This window comes from Lathyrus oleraceus, chromosome 5 (genome assembly GCF_024323335.1).
Source record: "Lathyrus oleraceus cultivar Zhongwan6 chromosome 5, CAAS_Psat_ZW6_1.0, whole genome shotgun sequence".
Lineage (NCBI taxonomy): Eukaryota > Viridiplantae > Streptophyta > Magnoliopsida > Fabales > Fabaceae > Lathyrus > Lathyrus oleraceus.
The window spans coordinates 338,004,727-338,027,293 of record NC_066583.1 but is presented as its reverse complement, the minus strand read 5'-3'; positions in this window follow the sequence as shown (position 1 = coordinate 338,027,293).

Below are 22,567 nucleotides of genomic sequence, written 5' to 3'. Positions count from 1 at the left end.
ATCTGACACAAGGTCATTGACAAATCAACTAGCATTTTGATTCATGAGAAATCATTGGCCAGGGATGGATTGGGAAATAAGTGAGATTAAGATGAAGAGAAGAAGTGAAAGAAAATCCCAAATTGATCAAGGGATGAACCTCACTTGATCAATATCATCCATTCATCTTTAGGGATGAAGTTCAATTCATCAACCCCCTAAATCCAAGGGTATTGATCAAATTAAAGTCCAATTCGACCAGGATCAAGGCCAAACAAAAGTTGAGTCAACACAAAGTCAATCGAATAGCTCAACACAATTTTAAAGCAATTAAACAATTTAAATTCAATTTTTAAACGAAGAACAATAATTTTAAAAGGGGAAAAACCTCAAATCCCTTCAAATCACCAAATAAATGACCAAGGGATTTATCATAGGTCAAACAAGGTCAAAGGACCTTAGACTATTTTTTTTTGCCATTTTTTGAAAGTCACAAGTATTTAAAATCAATTAAAAACAAGTCAAAAATCAAAAAATTCACTAAAAATATCAAACTCAATCCAAAAAATAATTTTAATTCAGAAACGGGAAAAGGAAATTATTTGTAAAATTTTGGTGAAAGTCCTATATTTTTTGGATAAGAATTGAAATTATAGTGAATTAAATGAGAAAATGATATTTTAAAAATGATTTTGAAAATTAAAACAATTTAGAAAAACAAGGGTCATCAGATCTCCCTCATTAATTGAGGTGGAAGATCTAATGACCAACACGTGTTATCATACCATAGTCCACAGTCAACGCGCATGCATAAGTGGTAATCATATCCAAGAGACTAGATTATAACTTGGCAAACAGATCAGATGGCCTAGATTGCATCAGCGTACCACCGGAACCCTAGCTCTGATAATCTTCTTCGGCCATGTCACCAGACAGTTCAGGATCAAACCCTCACCAAAGTTAATGGATCATACTGATCGGGAAAATAGCAAGTGTACTATTTTGTCGATGTAGTAACAATAGGGAAATTTCCGAAGTATTGATCTCGAGGAATGCGTAAGACTATTAGTTTAAATCGTGATTCAATTGAACAAAAACAAGAGTTTTGGGGTTGGAATAAATCCTCACTATAATTAATCTAAATAGAATATAAAATATGGCTTTTACACAAATATGAGAATTATGCCAGGGTACGGTGTGTGGTTTTTCCCTGCAATGACCTTGAATGTAAATCTCCTTAACTTGTTCAAATATTCAATTACCAGATCTTAATATTGTTTCCTCCTAAAACCTTAGAGGGAAACCTTTGGTCATTCATCCTAATATCTAAGTCCTTAGGGAATTATGATGAAACCAAGCTTTTGAATTAACAAGAAATATCCAGTAACTATAGGGTATCCCTAGTCCTATGTGATATCTATTACAGTTTAATCATGCAAAAACCTTAACAATTGTGATCCCACAAATTGTTAACCGTATAACAATCCTTATTTGTCCGATAACGAAAGCATTAAAAACATTGCACATTTAAATTGAATAACAAACATAGAATTAAGGGAATTAGGAATTCAAAGTCATTACATGATCAAATCAGGGACACCCCCTGGCATTGGGGGGTTTAGCCGCTCATATTATTCATAGAAAATACAATAGTCAAATTAGACATTACAAGATATGGGGACTCCGTTGATATTCAATCACGATCACTCTTGAAGGACCTCCGTTCTCCGAAACTCTTGATAGTCTCAATCTTTAATCATACGTATCCTTTCTCGTGCAAAAAAGTCCCTCTTCTTTTCCTCAAAAAGTCCTCTAAATAGTCACTGATTAATTACCGATGTAGCAAATACCCAAAACACCCTCTGGGGTCAAAAATTCTAAAAATCAAATAAAATCAGAAGATGAGGTGTCCAAGCCAACACGAGCCCTGTCAGGCAACACGGTCGGGCATATTTGTTTACTATTTCTCTGTTTCCACAATGCCAGTGCCAGACTTGCTGACACGAGCACCCGTGTCAGCCCACTGTTTTCTTCTAAAACTTCTTCTTTTATCCTTCTCCTGACATGGGCCGTGTCAGGCGACACGGGTGGCCGTGTTAGGGCCACTGTATCTTAAAAAATCCTTCTCCGTGAGTCCGAAACGCCCGATTTCCTTGGCGAGTCTTTGGGCATTCTTGTTTGAACCTGAAAACCAACAGAACTACCAAAAGAAAACATAAAGTGTAGTACATTGACATAAACCAAAGATAATAACCAAATGCAAATGGAAATGTGAACATACAATTTATTTGAAAAAATAATAAAAGGTTAAAACAATGTGTTACCGATTTCGCGAATTCATGTCAAATAAGTGTGAACTAGTAGAATTGGTGACCAATCACAACCCCAAACTTATCTCATTGCTTGTCCTCAAGTAATTCCCGGGACAGTAGGACGATCACCCCCAAATTCTTCCAATTCACTTACCACAACACTGTCGTGATATTTTGCGACTCCCTTTCCACTTTTCGTTCACTGTTTTCTTCTTCCTCGACTTTCGACGTTCCGTCACACTTTCACATCGAAGCACCTCTTCACCTATAGCTTTTCACACTCGCACGAAATCTCTCTGGGTTAAATTGTTTACACTCAAAAGTCAGAGCATGCAGAGTCAACTCATAAGTTTGAATAACATCTATTTTCATTTCAAATATAAACCACACACACTATTCGGGGGCTTTTAAGGTTATTGAAATTTTGGTATCAGATATGAGATGTCAAAGGTAATGTCACGACACTAATATCTGAACAACGAGTGAAATATAAACAGGATAAAAATAGAGAAACAATTAAACAAGCGACACAAGCAATTCTTAACCCAGTTCGGTGCAAACTCCCCTACGTCTGGGGGCTACCAAGCCAGGAAGGAAATTCACTAAACAGAATTAGTTCAAAGACTCTCAGTAAACAACTTCAAGTTACAGTCTTTTCACCTAATCTCTACCCATGTGACTTCTATCTAAGAACTCTTAGATATGAGACCCTACTCACTCCCCCTCAATCACAACAGTGATATAAGAACAAATACAAAAAGAAAGAAAACACACTTCAAGGACACATACTTGATCTTGCTTAAAAGCTTTAATCAAGTAAACAAACACTCGTACTTCAAATCTTAGAGTGGACAAATTACAACACAAAACTTAGTCCAATTCATACATCAACAAGATGAATGAATGGATCACAATACACAAGTTCACACAAGACTAAAACCATAAAACTCTCTCACTTTATCGTTCGTTTCTTGTATGTCTAAAACAGGTTTTACATGGCCTTTAAATAGAAGCTTTTTGAATGGGCCTGGGCAACATGAAACCCTAATTTTATTTTACTTGCGTGTCTCCTAAGAAACAACAGCTAATCATTCCTTTTTGTAAAATAAAACATTTTGGTTTAAAATAGAATTACTCCTTGAATAGCGCATGTAATCTCCACATAAGCACACAAAGATTTGCATGAAAAGCGCAACAACAAAACACATAACATTTAGACTGAATGTTCTGTATACACATGTCTTAACATCGGGTCTGACATCTTGGCTAAATCCTGCACAACCATATTTAAACATCCTACAGGAAGCTGATATCACATGTCAAGACAACACGCGTGACATCTTGTGAAAACACTAAGTTTTACCAAAATTTATGCCAACACACAGAACCAACAGTTATAACGGGGCTTAGGCACAAGGTGGGAAAAAACAAACAAAAGGGAGAAACTAGTGGCTTAGGCTCAGAGTCCGTGTTATCATCCTTATCATTGTGTTCAATTATTCATATTATAGATTTTTGAACACCGTTCTTCTTAGGATTCATTAGTTTACTCACGTGTTTCTTTAAGCATGCTTTTTGTCAAACTAAATCCTCCTCTAGATAAGTGCTTTATTCTACTTCTCATTTTTTTTCTTTCTCATTTTTTTCTTGAAGTTTTTCATAATTTTTTTCTTTTCATATATCTGCACTTATGTAGTTCTTACGGGTGTCACAACCCCAAACTTATAATTTTTCACAGATCAATAATCTACAACACTTATCTGAGCAAGGTAAGGGAGTGTTTGGGCTTACGGTTACTTACGGCGGTTCATAACAAACACAAGGGGAATATGCCTCGAAATGGGTGAACGAAGGGTAATATTGAATGGTTGGCTAGAAAGGCTCGGGGTTAAAAACAAAGAAGTGCCTCAGTGTGTATATGTGTGTATTAAAATTCCAACATCTACTTGCCTAAACTCAGAGTGACCGAGACATACCTGAAAAGCTCTCATGCTGATAAGTGTTTGGATTTTTATAATCCTCACCATGTTTGGTATAGCTTATAGGTTCCAAGATACCTCTAGTGTGATGTAGCTTCGTCTTCGTCTCAGGTGTAAAGTATTCCTGTGTCACTCCAGTGACGAAAAGTCACGTCCGATTATTCACTTCAGCAGTACCAACTTTCGGGGGTTTCCTGGAGAGCAAGTATGGGGTGTGTCTTTCATCCACTAGCTACAAGCCTCATCATTCATCCGACATAAATACCCTCGATCTGTAACATGCAAAATACCAAACACACTAATTAAATAGACAATAAATAAATCGAACATGAAATAATCAGAAAAATAACATAAAAATAATGTTGAACTGCTCTTGCTCCTGCGCATTCTCCTCATGATGATCACCTGCAACAAAAGTTTCAGCATTGTGCTTGTCCATGTCATCGTGGACGAAACTCTCATATATAACCAGTTAACAGTTTCGGAAATGCCTATCCTTGCAAGGTAAGGAAGTGCCATGATAAACAGGTTAGAACTCATCAAAGCATAATAATTTGAGATTTGAGAGATCATACCTTACTGAACTAGAACATTCTTGTCCAGCTTATTCTTACATGACACCGGTGTCTCATTTAGGGTAGCAGGGTCGTATCCAAAATGATGGGCTATCTGTGTGATTATACCCCCAATGAAGATTCCTCTCTAAGCAGCTCTGCCCACTCTACCGAGGTGGTCAATTGTAAATGTCGCAACACTCACAACAACTCTATTCGCCCTGGCAAACAGAAAGAACAACTCCCTCTGGGTAGCCACCTCGGTACTATCACCCCTACCAAAGAGTGTGAAATCTAGTACCTTCTAAGCGTAGTGGAAATAGGAGTTCTAAATCCCATATGCCTTAGCACCCTTTGCCACATAATCGGTCCGACCTGTGATGGCTAACCATAAAGTTTTAACATCAAAATTATCCGGAACAGCTCCGAGACCATAAAAGGGTAAGCGAAGTGTAGCTGGAAATTCATGATCATCAAACTACTGACAAGCTAAAGATCAAATAATAAGAGTCGCCACCGCGCTTTTATTGTTTCCAAGGGTAAAGGGAAAAAGTACGAACAAAACCCAAAAAATAAGAAGTTTTCAAATCAAAACTAATAAAAAGTCAGAGATCACAGATAAGGGGATTGGTTACACAGAGGGACGGTGTTAGCACGCAAAGTGTCCTAGGTACTCTTAGGGAGCCCTTTTTATGTGAATATGTATTTTTTACAAAGTGATGTTTACAAACAAATAGAATGGGGGGATGAGAAAATAATTTATTAAATATATTTTTGTGTTTGACAAGACCTTCGGTCTTGTGCCTACGTACCAACATAAAAATGAGGGATCAAAACCTCATAGTTTGTGATACAAATTTCAAATTGGATGTATTGTTTTTAACAAAAATTAAGTTTGAAAGGCACAAAGGCCTAAAATGGTTTGAATGAGTTAGTTCTTTTTGGCTTTTTGAAAGTTTAAGTCAAGTATAGTTAAGTCTATTTACAAGTTTGATTTAAGAAAAGAAGTTTGAAAATGCAATGGCATAAGGCCAAAGTTTCTATCTTTTGGCAAAAGTGGTCAAAGTTTAGAACAAAAGTAGTTCACACAAAGAAGATTTTGAAAAATGGAGGGAGAGATTTTGAAATTAAATAAATGGGGAGAAGATGAAGAGACTATCCTATGCACAAAATTAAAAGTTTAGAGTTGAAAAGATCTGACTAAGAGGGTAGCAATCCAGTAGACAAGAATGGCAATAGAAACCCAGAATTCCCTTGGACTTTTAGAATCAAGCAACATACAAATGCATAATTATATTATCTTGAAGAGAAAGGCATCAAATAGAGATGGCCACATCCAAGCTTATACATTCCACGATCTTCTTCAAAATAGCCCATGTAACAGATGAATTCCACAAGTCACAGGTTCAAAATAACAGCTTCACAATGATCATGTTGCATATGAATTTAGAGAGGTCTTCAAAGATGTATTAGATGAAGTTCAAATTGCAAGCACTTGGTTTCTCAGCAAGTTGGCATTGGCCAAGTCCTTTAGCTTAGGAAGGTTGCCTAGATTCTAAGTCCATTTGTCCAAGATCAAGCCAACAGTCCACTCAAAAGTTTTTTAGGGTTTTTGTTATTATTATGTACATTAATGGTCAAAGACCACACCAACAAGCAAAGTATACACAAACAAAATATATCACACAATATGGTACAAATGGACAAAGTGAAAATTGTATTAACATAAACAATTAGAATGATATGAATAATGGCAAATGGAATAGAGTGTTAAAAATAAATTACATTAAAGTAAAAGCTTGAAATTAAAAGTTAGTAGTTAATAGGTTAGAAGTTAGTATTGTTTTGCTTTTTCTTTTAATTTCAAGACATTCTTTGGAGAATACTCAACCCACTTATCACAAGCATGAATCCTTGAGTCAAAACATCTTCCAAAGGAAGGAAAGAAGGCCAAGTTTCCACACAATACCATGAAAGAGGGGAGACTTACAATCTCACTAACTAGAATGCTTATGCCTTTTATGTCACAAATTTAGCGTTATGTTAAGCAATCCTAATTGGACTTATGTAGAAGTCACAACTATTTGAGGTCGGGCAATAAAATTTTGGTTTTAATGCATGTTAGAGACATAGTATAATAAACTATGCTCATGAAACATACTACACACAAAAATAATATGCAAAATGTGTGGCCTAATCTCATCCATACTCGTGTCAATTTTTCAATTAACTAGCATTAGGACTTTGAGATGCCATAGGCCAAATGGAATGAATAAATGAAGAAAGGGAATAAGATGAAGTGGGAGGGGAAGGGATCAAAACACAAATTGGTCAAAGGAGGACTTTTACCAAATTAATATCATCCATTCATTTTGGGAGATGGAATGTACATTCCATCAATCCCCTAAATCCAATGATATTAATTTGATAAAGTCAAATCAACCTTGACCAAGGCCCAACAAGAAGAGTCAAACATAAACAAGTCATCACAATTGGTCAACAAATTTATTTGGCATTTATTTCAATTAAAAATAATAAAATAGTACATTTAAATTAAATATGGTTTGTCAAATTCCTAAAATCTCATCAAAATACCAAAGAAATGGCCATGAGATTTATCATAGGTCAAACAAGGTCAAAGGACCTTGGAGAAAAATATTCATAATTTTTGGAAATTTAAAAAAAATATTTTTAAATAATTAAAAACAAATTCAAAATCAATTAATTCATGAAAAATATTGAATTTTTTTGGTGAAAGTCCCATATTTTTTGGTGAAAGTCCCATATTTTTTGGATCAATATTGAATTTAATATGAATTATTGAAAATAATGCAATTAAAATGAAAATTAAAATATCAGAAAAAACGTGGACCACTTGATCTCCCTCATTAATTGAGGTGGCAAATCAAGTGGCTAGAAACGCGCATTCCACCATGATCTCAAGTCAGCGCGCCACAACATTGGTATTTAAAACGCACGCTCCAGATTAAAACAAATCAAGAGGATCATGTGGCTGTGAGACATGTCAGCGCATGGCCGGAGTTGTAGCTTCGGTCTTCTTCTCCGATGGACCTCACCGGACTAGTCCACCATCAACCATCACCAAAATTAAAAACAAGGACATGATTTCAAAGTAAAAATGGAACTGAGCTCGAATCTGGCCTCAATTCACTCTAACTCCAAGTATATTGAGAGATACATGGAGTTGAAATTTGAGGTACATGAACTGAGTTGCTTCGATTTAGCCTCAAAGCAACTCAATCTTCTTGCCTACATTTGTAGGACTTCAGACAACCAAAGAATCAATAGAACTGAGCAAGAATTTGAGAGAATCGAAGAGATCAAAATTTCTGGAAAATACCTTCAATGGAGGTCTAGATTCAACTGATCTTGATCTTGCTTGTGCTTGATCTCACTCCACTTGCTTGCAGAAGAAGGATTGGAAGCTTACAAGGTTGTGGATTCATGGAGATTTGAATTTCAAAACAGTGGAAATTCAACCTCAAATTCAAATGAATTTCTTAGGTTTATCCTTTACAAAGTGAGGGTTTGAGATGGGGAATCAAATTTGGCGCGAATGTGTGTGAAATTCTTAGCATATGGAGCTCTATTTATAGCCAATTCAGTTGATATTTGCACATTTGAAATCACTTTCCAAATTTGGTCATTGATGATGCATGGGTGCATGGGCGCGCATAGGCCCATAAAATCATTGCCATAAGTCCACAAATGAATGTTGGATAGTCTGAATTGAGCTTGCATTGCAAGGCAAGTGTGCATTTGGATTTGAAGTTTGATCCTTGCCAAGTGATGTCACCATGTTCATGTTATGCGCAGCCTATGCATTTCTTGTCCAAAATGAATGCATTTAAGCTCTTTAGAAAGGTGAGATCAAGAGGAATAACTTTCATGTTAAACACTTTTTTATTTGGAGCTTGGAACTTGAAGAAATTTGAGGTGGAAGTTTGGAAATTTTTTACATATCAAATTTTTTCTAAGTGTCAAACCATATGTCTCAATATTCCACCTTGCTTAACTTTTTATATGAGCTTCAAATGAGAAAAGTGTCTTCATAAAAGTTGTATCTCTCTCAAAGACCTTAAAAATGGTCACCTATTTCATGTCATTTGGATATAAAATGATAGAGTTATGCATTTTTGAAGTTTGGAAAAATCACTTGATCAATGGTATAGGTCAAAAGTGACCTATAATGTAACCTCATATCACATGCTCGAAAAGGTTGAATTAGCTACCACTCCAAACATCAAAGTTGATGTAGACACATTGAATTTGATTTTTTAACTTGGAAATATTTCATCTCATAAAATTTGAGCAAGTAATGGCCTTGGGAAGTTGACTTTCAAATTAGGGTTTAAAATAATTAATGACCTATAATGTTTCAACATAGAAAATGATTTTCTAAGCAAAACTAGCTCTAGGTATAAACATGAAAGTTATTTGGAATGTCATTTAGAGTAAGTTTTCTCTTGGAATCATTTTCATATGGTGAAAATTGTATGATATAGGGTCTAGGGAGGCCCAGTTTTGATCAGATGAATTCATCCGGCCAACTACCATCAACCAACTTGCTAACTTCCAATTCTCTTGACTTTCTTGGCTCATGGTAGATCATATATGCATAAGATGATGAATTTTTAAGTGCCCCTTGAGAAATTTGATAAATTGGTGAGATAGCTTGTTGGAGAAGTCACTCAAGATACCCAATCAAACTAGGGTTTCCAAGGCAAATCACCCTCAAACTCTTGAAGAAAACTTGATCAATATGACATGTAGTGATCATTGGGACTCATATATGATGTTCATAACCATTATTGAATCAATTCTTGGTTGTGTTCTTTGTTCATGAGGGTCTCAAACCCTAGATGTGAACTTGATGAATCAATGGAATCATGCCCTTCCTACAAAAGAGTTACACAAATGCAAAGACATATTTTTTTGTATTTTGGCTAGTGAAATGATAAAATACAAGTATGATATAATCACAAAGTGCTTGGTGATCCCTCCCAAAACAAACCCAATGAAAGAGGGGTAAGGAGGATGCCAAGGTGTGATCCCAATGCTAGTTTTTATGATGAAATTGCATGAGGGATCTTAGGGTCAAAATTGGGGTCTTACACGAAGGATATCGCCTAGCTGTTCAACCGTTAACTTATGGTCAAAGTTATACAACCTGAAATACATAGTGCCACCACAATACATCGTGGTCCTTGTCCACTCTTTCTTCAGTTTAAACTCAATAGTGCTAAAAAAATCCAAGGTTATGCACTCAAAAGTAGGCGCCTCACAGTGTACAAATTCTAACATGCCTAGCACATGAAACATTCTATCCAATTCTTTAGACAAACCCAATTGATCTAGAGTGCTAGAGCATAAATACCTCCTTGGTGTGATCTTACGCTTACCACGAGACGAATAACACCTCTCATGCTCGGGGTTGTCAAAGATGATGTTGTGAGAATTTGGATGGCGAATGGTCCTCTTCCGAGGCCTCGACGGCTCCGCCACTGCTTGTTTTCCCTTAGCAATTCGTCTTGGCGGCATATTTGGTCCCTGCAAAAAAATTGAGCAAAAAAAAGTATGGAGTTAGGAGAAAATATTACCGTGAAGTTGTAGAGGGCGGAAAATGGGGAAGCTTTTATGAAGGGAGTAAGCGGTTTGGTTGGTTTTTGGTGATAAAGGTGTGAGCTTTAAAGGTGGAGGCTTTGGAGTTTTGGGAGAGAAAAAGGAGGAAGAAGGAGATTTAAGTGGGAAAGAGAGAGAAAAGTGGAAAAATATGATTATTAGGAGTAATTATGAGTTAAGCTGATGTTTTGTCATGAATAAAGTGTCTTCCATAGTCTGAGTCATGACAAGCTCTAAGCACCTCCCTTTGTTCCTCCTCTGGGACACATCTTATGACTATTCCATCTACTCCTCTCTTGTATAGGAATAGGTCATCCGATAAGTAGAACCTGCAATCATGTAAAAACTTTTTCTTCTTGTTAGCATCGAAATCATTAGGGATTACACCACCTACCAGATAATTCGCGTAATCTGTGAACTAAGGGATACCAATGACAGCTAGGATTTGTTCATCAGCAAACTCATCCTTTCTTGGTCTCTTGTCTTCCGTTTCTTCAATTGGCGACATCCGAGACAAATGATCGGCAACTGTGTTTTCACATCCCCTTTTGTCCCTAATTTCCACATCAAATTCTTAGAGGAGCAAAATCCATCTCAGAAGCCTCGGCTTATAATCCTGTTTAGCAAATAAATATTTCAAAGCAGCATGGTTAGTATAAACAACAACCTTATATCCAAACAGGTATTGCCGGAATTTATCAAATGCATAAACCACTACTAACAACTCCTTCCCAGTAGTTGTATAATTCATCTGCACTGTCCTAGAACTGCCATTACAGCAATATCACTAGCATCGCATATGATCTCAAACGGGAGAGACCAATCTGGGACAATTTGCACCCATACTAATTGGTGCAAATTTTCCATCAGTTTGTTTAAGAAATGGGTACCTTCATCACTGATAAGTGCTCTCGGCACTCCAAATCTCGAGAAAATATTGTTCTTCAGAAAAGTCACTACAAGTCTAGAATCATTAGTGGGTAATGCCACAGCTTCCACCCACTTTGACACATAGTCCACTGCCACTAAGATGTAAGTATTTCCAAATGATGGTGGAAACGGTCTCATGAAGTCTAATCCCCCCACATCAAACCATTAGATTTCCAGCATAGCGATTTGCGGTATCTGATTCCTCTTAGAAATATTACATGTTCTTTGACATCTGTCGCACTCCTTGACTATGTCTTGGGCATCTTTGAAAAGTGTGGGCCAGTATAAACCCGACTGGAGGACTTTAGCTGATGTTCTGTCATGAATAAAGTGTCCTCCATAGTCTGAGTCATAACAAGCTCTAAGCACCTCCCTTTGTTCCTCCTCTGGGACACATCTTATGACTAATCCATCTACTCCTCTCTTGTATAGGAATAGGTCATCCCATAAGTAGAACCTGCAATCATGTAAAAACTTTTTCTTCTTGTTAGCATCGAATACATTAGGAATTACACCACCACCCAGATAATTCGCGTAGTCTGTGAACCAAGGGATACCAATGACAGCTAGGATGTGTTCATTAGCAAACTCATCCTTTCTTGGTCTCTTATCTTCCGTTTCTTCAATTGGTGACATTCGAGACAAATGATCGGCAACTGTGTTTTCACATCCCCTTTTGTCCCTAATTTCCACATCAAATTCTTGGAGGAGCAAAATCCATCTCAGAAGCCTCGGCTTAGAATCCTGTTTAGCAAATAAATATTTCAAAGTAGCATGGTCAGTATAAACAACAACCTTATATCCTAACAGGTATTGCCGGAATTTATCAAATGCAAAAACCACTGCTAAGAACTCCTTCTCAGTAGTTTATAATTCATCTGCGCTATGCTAGAACTGCCCTTACAGCAATATCACTAGCATCGCATATGATCTCAAACGGGAGAGACCAATCTGGGACATTTGGCACCGATACTAATTGGTGCTGATTTTCCATCAGTTTGTTTAAGAAATGGGTACCTTCATCACTGATAAGTGCTCTCGGCACTCCAAATCTCGAGAAAATATTGTTCTTCAGAAAAGTCACTACAAGTCTGGAATCATTAGTGGGTAATGCCACCGCTTCCACCCACTTTGACACATAGTCCACTGCCACTAAGATGTAAGTATTTCCAAATGATGGTGGAAACGGTCTCATGAAGTCTAATCCCCCCACATCAAACCATTAGATTTCCAGCATAGCGATTTGCGGTATCTGATTCCTCTTAGAAATATTACATGTTCTTTGACATCTGTCGCACTCCTTGACTATGTCTTGGGCATCTTTGAATAGTGTGGGCCAGTATAAACCCGACTGGAGGACTTTAGCTGATGTTCTGTCATGAATAAAGTGTCCTCCATAGTCTGAGTCATAACAAGCTCTAAGCACCTCCCTTTGTTCCTCCTCTGGGACAAATCTTATGACTAATCCATCTACTCCTCTCTTTTATAGGAATAGGTCATCCCATAAGTAGAACCTGCAATCATATAAAAACTTTTTCTTCTTGTTAGCATCGAAATCATTAGGGATTACACCACCTACCAGATAATTCGCGTATTCTGGGAACCAAGGGATACCAATGACAGCTAGGATGCATTCATCAGCAAACTCATCCTTTCTTTTGTCTTCGGTTTCTTCAATTGGAGACATTCGAGACAAATTATCGGCAACTGTGTTTTCACATCCCTTTTTGTCCCTAATTTCCACATCAAATTGTTGGAGGAGCAAAATCCATCTCAGAAGCCTCGGCTTAGAATCCTGTTTAGCAAATAAATATTTCAAAGCAGCATGGTCAGTATATACAACAACCTTATATCCTAACAGGTATTGCCGGAATTTATCAAATGCAAAAACCACTGCAAACAACTCCTTCTCAGTAATTTATAATTCATCTGCGTTGTGCTAGAACTTCCCTTACAGCAATATCACTAGCATCGCATATGATCTCAAATGGGAGAGACCAATCTGGGATATTTGACGCCGATACTAATTGGTGTTGATTTTCCATCAGCTTGTTTAAGAATTGGGTACCTTCATCACTGATAAGTGCTCTCGACACTCCAAATCTCGAGAAAATATTGTTCTTCAGAAATGTCACTACAACTCTGGAATCATTAGTGGGTAATGCCACCACTTCCACCCACTTTGACACACAGTCCACTGCCACTAAGATGTAAGTATTTCCAAATGATGGTGGAAACGGTCTCATGAAGTCTATTCCCCACACATCAAACAATTCGACTTCCAGCATAGCGTTTTGAGGTATCTCATTCCTCTTAGAAATATTACATGTTCTTTGATATCTGTCGCACTGCTTGACTATGTCTTGGGCATCTTTGAACAGTGTGAGCCAGTATAAACCCGACCTAAGGACTTTAGCTGATGTTCTATCATGAATAAAGTGTCCTCCATAGTCCGAGTCATGACAAGCTCTAAGCACCTCCCTTTGTTCCTCCTCTAGGACAAATCTTATGACTAATCCATCTACTCCTCTCTTTTATAGGAATAGGTCATCCCATAAGTAGAACCTGCAATCATATAAAAACTTTTTCTTCTTGTTAGCATCGAAATCATTAGGGATTACACCACCTACCAGATAATTCGCGTATTCTGGGAACCAAGGGATACCAATGACAGCTAGGATGCGTTCATCAGCAAACTCATCCTTTCTTTTGTCTTCGGTTTCTTCAATTGGAGACATTCGAGACAAATGATCGGCAACTGTGTTTTCACATCCCTTTTTGTCCCTAATTTCCACATCAAATTGTTGGAGGAGCAAAATCCATCTCAGAAGCCTCGGCTTAGAATCCTGTTTAGCAAATAAATATTTCAAAGCAGCATGGACAGTACATACAACAACCTTATATCCTAACAGGTATTGCCGGAATTTATCAAATGCAAAAACCACTGCAAACAACTCCTTCTCAGTAATTTATAATTCATCTGCGCTGTGCTAGAACTTCCCTTACAACAATATCACTAGCATCGCATATGATCTCAAATGGGAAAGACCAATCTGGGATATTTGACGCCGATACTAATTGGTGCTGATTTTCCATCAGCTTGTTTAAGAATTGGGTACCTTCATCACTGATAAGTGCTCTCGACACTCCAAATCTCGAGAAAATATTGTTCTTCAGAAATGTCACTACAACTCTGGAATCATTAGTGGGTAATGCCACCACTTCCACCCACTTTGACACACAGTCCACTGCCACTAAGATGTAAGTATTTCCAAATGATGGTGGAAACGGTCTCATGAAGTCTATTCCCCACACATCAACCAATTCGACTTCCAGCATAGCGTTTTGAGGTATCTCATTCCTCTTAGAAATATTACATGTTCTTTGATATTTGTCGCACTGCTTGACTATGTCTTGGGCAACTTTGAACAGTGTGTGCCAGTATAAACCCGACCTAAGGACTTTAGCTGATGTTCTGTCATGAATAAAGTGTTCTCCATAGTCCGAGTCATGACAAGCTCTAAGCACCTCCGTTTGTTCCTCCTCTAGGACAAATCTTATGACTAATCCATCTACTCCTCTCTTTTATAGGAATAGGTCATCCCATAAGTAGAACCTGGAATCATATAAAAACTTTTTCTTCTCGTTAGCATCGAAATCATTAGGGATTACACCACCTACCAGATAATTCGCGTATTCTGGGAACCAAGGGATACCAATGACAGCTAGGATGCGTTCATCAGCAAACTCATCCTTTCTTTTGTCTTCGGTTTCTTCAATTGGAGACATTCGAGACAAATGATCGGCAACTGTGTTTTCACATCCCTTTTTGTCCCTAATTTCCACATCAAATTGTTGGAGGAGCAAAATCCATCTCAGAAGCCTCGGCTTAGAATCCTGTTTAGCAAATAAATATTTCAAAGCAGCATGGACAGTATATACAACAACCTTATATCCTAACAGGTATTGCCGGAATTTATCAAATGCAAAAACCACTGCAAACAACTCCGTCTCAGTAATTTATAATTCATCTGCGCTGTGCTAGAACTTCCCTTACAACAATATCACTAGCATCGCATATGATCTCAAATGGGAGAGACCAATCTGGGATATTTGACGCCGATACTAATTGGTGCTGATTTTCCATCAACTTGTTTAAGAATTGGGTACCTTCATCACTGATAAGTGCTCTCGACACTCCAAATCTCGAGAAAATATTGTTCTTCAGAAATGTCACTACAACTCTGGAATCATTAGTGGGTAATGCCACCACTTCCACCCACTTTGACACACAGTCCACTGCAACTAAGATGTAAGTATTTCCAAATGATGGTGGAAACGGTCTCATGAAGTCTATTCCCCACACATCAAACAATTCGACTTCCAGCATAGCGTTTTGAAGTATCTCATTCCTCTTAGAAATATTACATGTTCTTTGATATCTTACGCACTGCTTGACTATGTCTTGGGCATCTTTGAACAGTGTGTGCCAGTATAAACCCGACCTAAGGACTTTAGCTGATGTTCTGTCATGAATAAAGTGTCCTCCATAGTCCGAGTCATGACAAGCTCTAAGCACCTCCCTTTGTTCCTCCTCTGGGACACATCTTATGACTATTCCATCTACTCCTCTCTTGTATAGGAATAGGCCATCCCATAAGTAGAACCTGCAATCATGTAAAAACTTTTTCTTCTTGTTAGCATCGAAATCGTTAGGGATTACACCACCTACCAGATAATTCGCGTAGTCTGTGAACCAAGGGATGCCAATGACAGCTAGGATGTGTTCATCAGCAAACTCATCCTTTCTTGGTCTCTCGTCTTCCGTTTCTTCAAATGGCGACATTCGAGACAAATGATCGGCAACTGTGTTTTCACATCCCCTTTTGTCCCTAATTTCCACATCAAATTCTTGGAGGAGCAAAATCCATCTCAGAAGCCTCGGCTTAGAATCCTTTTTAGCCAATAAATATTTCAAAGCAGCTTGGTCACTATAAACAACAACCTTATATCCTAACAGGTATTGCCGGAATTTATCAAATGCATAAACCACTGCTAACAACTCCTTCTCAGCAGTTGTATAATTCATCTACGCTGTCCTAGAACTACCCTTATAGCAATATCACTAGCATCGTATATGATCTCAAACAGGAGAGACCAATCTAGGACAATTGGCGCCGATACTAATTGGTGCAGATTTTCCATCAATTTGTTTAAGAAATGGATACCTTCATCACTGATAAGTGCTCTTGGCACTCTTAATCTCGAGAAAATATTGTTCTTTAGAAAAGACACTACAACTCTGGAATCATTAGTGGGTAATGCCACCGCTTCCACGCACTTTGACACATAGTCCACTGCCACTAAGATGTAAGTATATCCAAATTATGGTGGAAACGGTCTCATGAAGTCTATTCCCTACACATCAAACATTTCGACTTCCAGCATAACGTTTCGAGGTATCTGATTCCTCTTAGAAATATTACATGTTCTTTAATTACTGTCGCACTCCTTATCTATGTCTTGGGCATCTTTGAACAGTGCGGGCCAGTATAAACCCGACCTGAGGACTTTAGCTGATGTTCTGTCATGAATAAAGTGTCCTCCATAGTCTGAGTCATGACAAGCTCTAAGAACCTCCCTTTGTTCCTTCTCTGGGACACATCTTATGACTATTCCATCTACTCCTCTCTTGTATAGGAATAGGTCATCCCATAAGTAGAACCTGCAATGATGTAAAAACATGTTCTTCTTGTTAGCATCGAAATCATTAGGGATTACACCACCTACCAGATAATTCGCGTAGTCTGTGAACCAAGGGATACCAATGACAGCTAGGATGTGTTCATCATCAAACTCATCCTTTCTTGATCTCTTGTCTTCCATTTCTTCAATTGGCGACATTCGAGACAAATGATCGGCAACTGTGTTTTCACATCCCCTTTTCTCCCTAATTTCCACATCAAATTCTTGGAGGAGCAAAATCCATCTCAGAAGCCTCGGCTTAGAATCCTGTTTAGCCAATAAATATTTCAAAGCAGCTTGGTCACTATAAACAACAACCTTATACCCTAATAGGTATTGCCGGAATTTATCAAATGCATAAACCACTGCTAAGAACTCCTTCTCAGTAGTTGTATAATTCATCTACGCTCTCCTAGAACTGCCCTTACAGCAATATCACTAGCATCGCATATCATCTCAAACTGGAGAGACCAATCTGGGACAATTGGCGCCGATACTAATTGGTGCAGATTTTCCATCAATTTGTTTAAGAAATGGGTACCTTCATCATTGATAAGTGCTCTCGGCACTCCCAATCTCGAGAAAATATTGTTCTTTAGAAAAGTCACTACAACTCTGGAATCATTAGTGGGTAATGTCACCGCTTCCACCCACTTTGACACATAGTCCACTGCCACTAAGATGTAAGTATTTCCAAATGATGGTGGAAACGGTCTCATGAAGTCTATTCCCCGCACATCAAACAATACGACATCCAGCATAGCGTTTTACTGTATCTGATTCCTTTTAGAAATTTTACGTGTTCCTTGACATTTGTCGCACTCCTTGACCATGTCTTGGGCATCTTTGAACAGTGTGGGCCAGTATAAACCCGACCGGAGGACTTTAGCTGATGTTCTGTCTTGAATAAAGTGTCCTCTATAGTCTGAGTCATGACAAGCTCTAAGCACCTCCCTTTGTTCCACCTTTGGAACACATCTTATGACTATTCCATCTACTCCTCTCTTGTATAGGAATAGGTCATCCCATAAGTAGAACCTGCAATCATTTAAAAACTTTTTCTTCTTGTTAGTATCGAAATCATTAGGGATTACACCACCTACCAGATAATTCGCGTATTCTGTGAACCAAGGGATACCAATGACGGCTAGGATACATTCATCAGCAAACTCATCCTTTCTTTTGTCTTCCGTTTCTTCAATTGGCGACATTCGAGACAAATGATCGGCAACTGTGTTTTCACATCCCTTTTTGTCCCTAATTTCCACATCAAATTCTTGGAGGAGCAAAATCCATCTCAGAAGCCTCGGCTTAGAATCTTGTTTAGCAAATAAATATTTCAAAGCAGCATGGTCAGTATAAACAACAACCTTATATCCTAACAGGTATTGCTGGAATTTATCTAATGCATAAACCACTGCTAACAACTCCTTCTCAGTAGTTATATAATTCATCTACGCTGTCCTAGAACTACCCTTGTAGCAATATCACTAGCATCGTATATGATCTCAAACGGGAGAGACCAATCTGGGACAATTGGCGCCGATACTAATTGGTGCAGATTTTCCATTAATTTGTTTAAGAAATGGGTACCTTCATCACTGATAAGTGCTCTCGACACTCTTAATCTCGAGAAAATATTGTTGTTTAGAAAAGACACTACAACTCTGGAATCATTAGTGGGTAATGTCACCGCTTCCACGCACTTTGACACATAGTCCACTGCCACTAAGATGTAAGTATTTCAAAATTATGGTGGAAACGGTCTCATGAAGTCTATTCCCTACACATCAAACATTTCGACTTCCAGCATAACATTTTGAGGTATCTGATTCCTCTTAGAAATATTACATGTTCTTTGATATCTGTCGCACTCCTTATCTATGTCTTGGGCATCTTTGAACAGTGTGGGCCAGTATAAACCCGACCTGAGGACTTTAGCTGATGTTCTGTCATGAATAAAGTGTCCTCCATAGTCTAAGTCATGACAAGCTCTAAGAACCTCCCTTTGTTCCTTCTCTGGGACACATCTTATGACTATTCCATCTACTCCTCTCTTGTATAGGAATAGGTCATCCCATAAGTAGAACCTGCAATCATGTAAAAACTCGTTCTTCTTGTTAGCATCGAAATCATTAGGGATTACACCACCTACCAGATAATTCACGTAGTCTGTGAACCAAGGGATACCAATGATAACTAGGATGTGTTCATCAGTAAACTCATCCTTTCTTGGTATCTTCTCTTCCGTTTCTTCAATTGGCGACATTCGAGACAAATGATCGGCAACTGTGTTTTCACATCCCCTTTTGTCCCTAATTTCCACATCCAATTCTTGGAGGAGCAAAATCCATCTCAGAAGCCTCGACTTAGAATCCTGTTTAGCAAATAAATATTTCAAAGCAGCATGGTCAGTATAAACAACAACCATATATCCTAACAGGTATTGCCAGAATTTTTCAAATGCATAAACCACTGCTAACAACTCCTTCTCGGTAGTTGTATAATTCATCTACACTGTCCTAGAACTACCCTTATAGCAATCTGGGACAATTGGCGCCGATACTAATTGGTGCAGATTTTCCATCAGTTTGTTCAAGAAATGGGTACCTTCATCACTGATAAGTGCTCTCGGCACACCAAATCTCGAGAAAATATTGTTCTTTAGAAAAGTCACTACAACTCTGGAATCATTAGTGGGTAATCCCACCGCTTCCACCCACTTTGACACATAGTCCACTGCCACTAAGATGTAAGTATTTCCAAATGATGGTGGAAACGATCACATGAAGTCTATTCCCCCCACATCAAATAATTCAACTTCCAGCATAGCGTTTTACGGTATATGATTCCTTTTAGAAATTTTACGTGTTCCTTGACATCTGTCGCACTCCTTGACCATGTCTTGGGCATATTTGAACAGTGTGGGCTAGTATAAACTCGACCGAAGGACTTTCGCTGATGTTCTGTCATGAATAAACTGTCCTCCATAGTCTGAGTCATGACAAGCTCTAAGCACATCCCTTTGTTCCTCCTCTGGGACACATCTTATGACTAATCCATCTACTTCTCTCTTGTATAGGAATTGGTCATCCCATAAGTAGAAGCTGCAATCATGTAAAAAATTTTTCTTCTTGTAAGCATCAAAATCATTAGGGATTACACCACCTACTAGATAATTCGCGTAGTCTGTGAACCAAGGGATACCAATGACAGCTAGGATGTGTTCATCAGCAAACTCATCCTTTCTTGGTCTCTTGTCTTCCGTTTCTTCAATTGGTGACATTTGATACAAATGATAGGCAACTGTGTTTTCACATCCCTTTTTGTCCCTAATTAACACATCAAATTCTTGGAGGAGCAAAATCCATCTCAGAAGCCTCGGCTTAGAATCCTGTTAGGCAAATAAATATTTCAAAGCAGCATGGTCAGTATAAACAACAACCTTATTTCCTAACAAGTATTGCTGGAATTTATCAAATACATAAACCACTGCTAACAACTCCTTCTCAGTAGTTGTATAATTCATCTACGCTGTCCTAGAACTACCCTTATAGCAATATCACTAGCATCGCATATGATCTCAAATGGGAGAGACCATTCTGGGACAATTGGCGCCGATACTAATTGGTGCAGATTTTCCATCAGTTTGTTCAAGAAATGGGTACCTTCATCACTGTTAAGTGTTCTCGGCACTCCAAATCTCGAGAAAATATTGTTCTTTAGAAAAGTCACTACAACTCTGGAATCCTTAGTGGGTAATGCCACCGCTTCCACCCACTTTGACACATAGTCCACTGCCACTAAGATGTAAGTATTTCCAAATGATGGTGGAAACGATCACATGAAGTCTATTCCCCTCACATCAAACAATTCAACTTCCAGTATAGCGTTTTACGGTATCTGATTCCTTTTAGAAATTTTACGTGTTCCTTGACATCTGTCGCACTCCTTAACTATGTCTTGGGCATCTTTGAACAATGTGGGCTAGTATAAACTCGACCGGAGGACTTTCGCTGATGTTCTGTCATGAATAAACTATCCTCCATAGTTTGAGTCATGACAAGCTCTAAGCGCATCCCTTTGTTCCTTCACTGGGACACGTCTTATGACTAATCCATCTACTCCTCTCTGGTATAGGAAGATGTCATCCCATAAGTAGAAGCTGCAATCATGTAAAAACTTTTTCTTCTTGTTAGCATCGAAATCATTAGGGATTACACCACCTACTAGATAATTCGCGTAGTCTGTGAACCAAGGGATACCAATGACAGCTAGGATGTGTTCATCAGCAAACTCATCCTTTCTTGGTCTCTTGTCTTCCGTTTCTTCAATTGGTGACATTTGATACAAATGATCGGCAACTGTGTTTTCACATCCCTTTTTGTCCCTAATTAACACATCAAATTCTTGGAGGAGCGAAATCCATCTCAGAAGCCTCGGCTTAGAATCCTGTTAGGCAAATAAATATATCAAAGCAGCATGGTCAGTATAAACAACAACCTTATATCCTAACAGGTATTGCCGGAATTTATCAAATGCATAAACCACTGCTAACAACTCCTTCTCAGTAGTTGTATAATTCATCTACACTGTCCTAGAACTACCCTTATAGCAATATCACTAGCATCGCATATGATCTCAAACGAGAGAGACCAATCTGGGACAATTGGCGCCGATACTAATTGGTGCAGATTTTCCATCAGTTTGTTCAAGAAATGGGTACCTTCATCACTGATAAGTGCTCTCGGCACTCCAAATCTCGAGAAAATATTGTTCTTTAGAAAAGTCACTACAACTCTGGAATCATTAGTGGGTAATCCCACCGCTTCCACCCACTTTGACACATAGTCCACTGCCACTAAGATGTAAGTATTTCCAAATGATGGTGGAAACGATCACATGAAGTCTATTCCCCCCACATCAAATAATTCAACTTCCAGCATAGCGTTTTACGGTATCTGATTCCTTTTAGAAATTTTACGTGTTCCGTGACATCTGTCGCACTCCTTGACCATGTCTTGGGCATATTTGAACAGTGTGGGCTAGTATATACTCGACCGGAGGACTTTCGTTGATGTTCTGTCATGAATAAACTGTCCTCCATAGTCTTAGTCATGACAAGCTCTAAGTGCATCCCTTTGTTCCTCCTCTGGGACACATCTTATGACTAATCCATCTACTCCTCTCTTGTATAGGAATAGGTCATCCCATAAGTAGAAGCTGCAATCATGTAAAAACTTTTTCTTCTTGTTAGCATCAAAATCATTAGGGATTACACCACCTACTAGATAATTCGCGTAGTCTGTGAACCAAGGGATACCAATGACAGCTAGGATGTGTTCATCATCAAACTCATCCTTTCTTGGTCTCTTGTCTTCAGTTTCTTCAATTGGTGACATTTGAAACAAATGACCGGCAACTG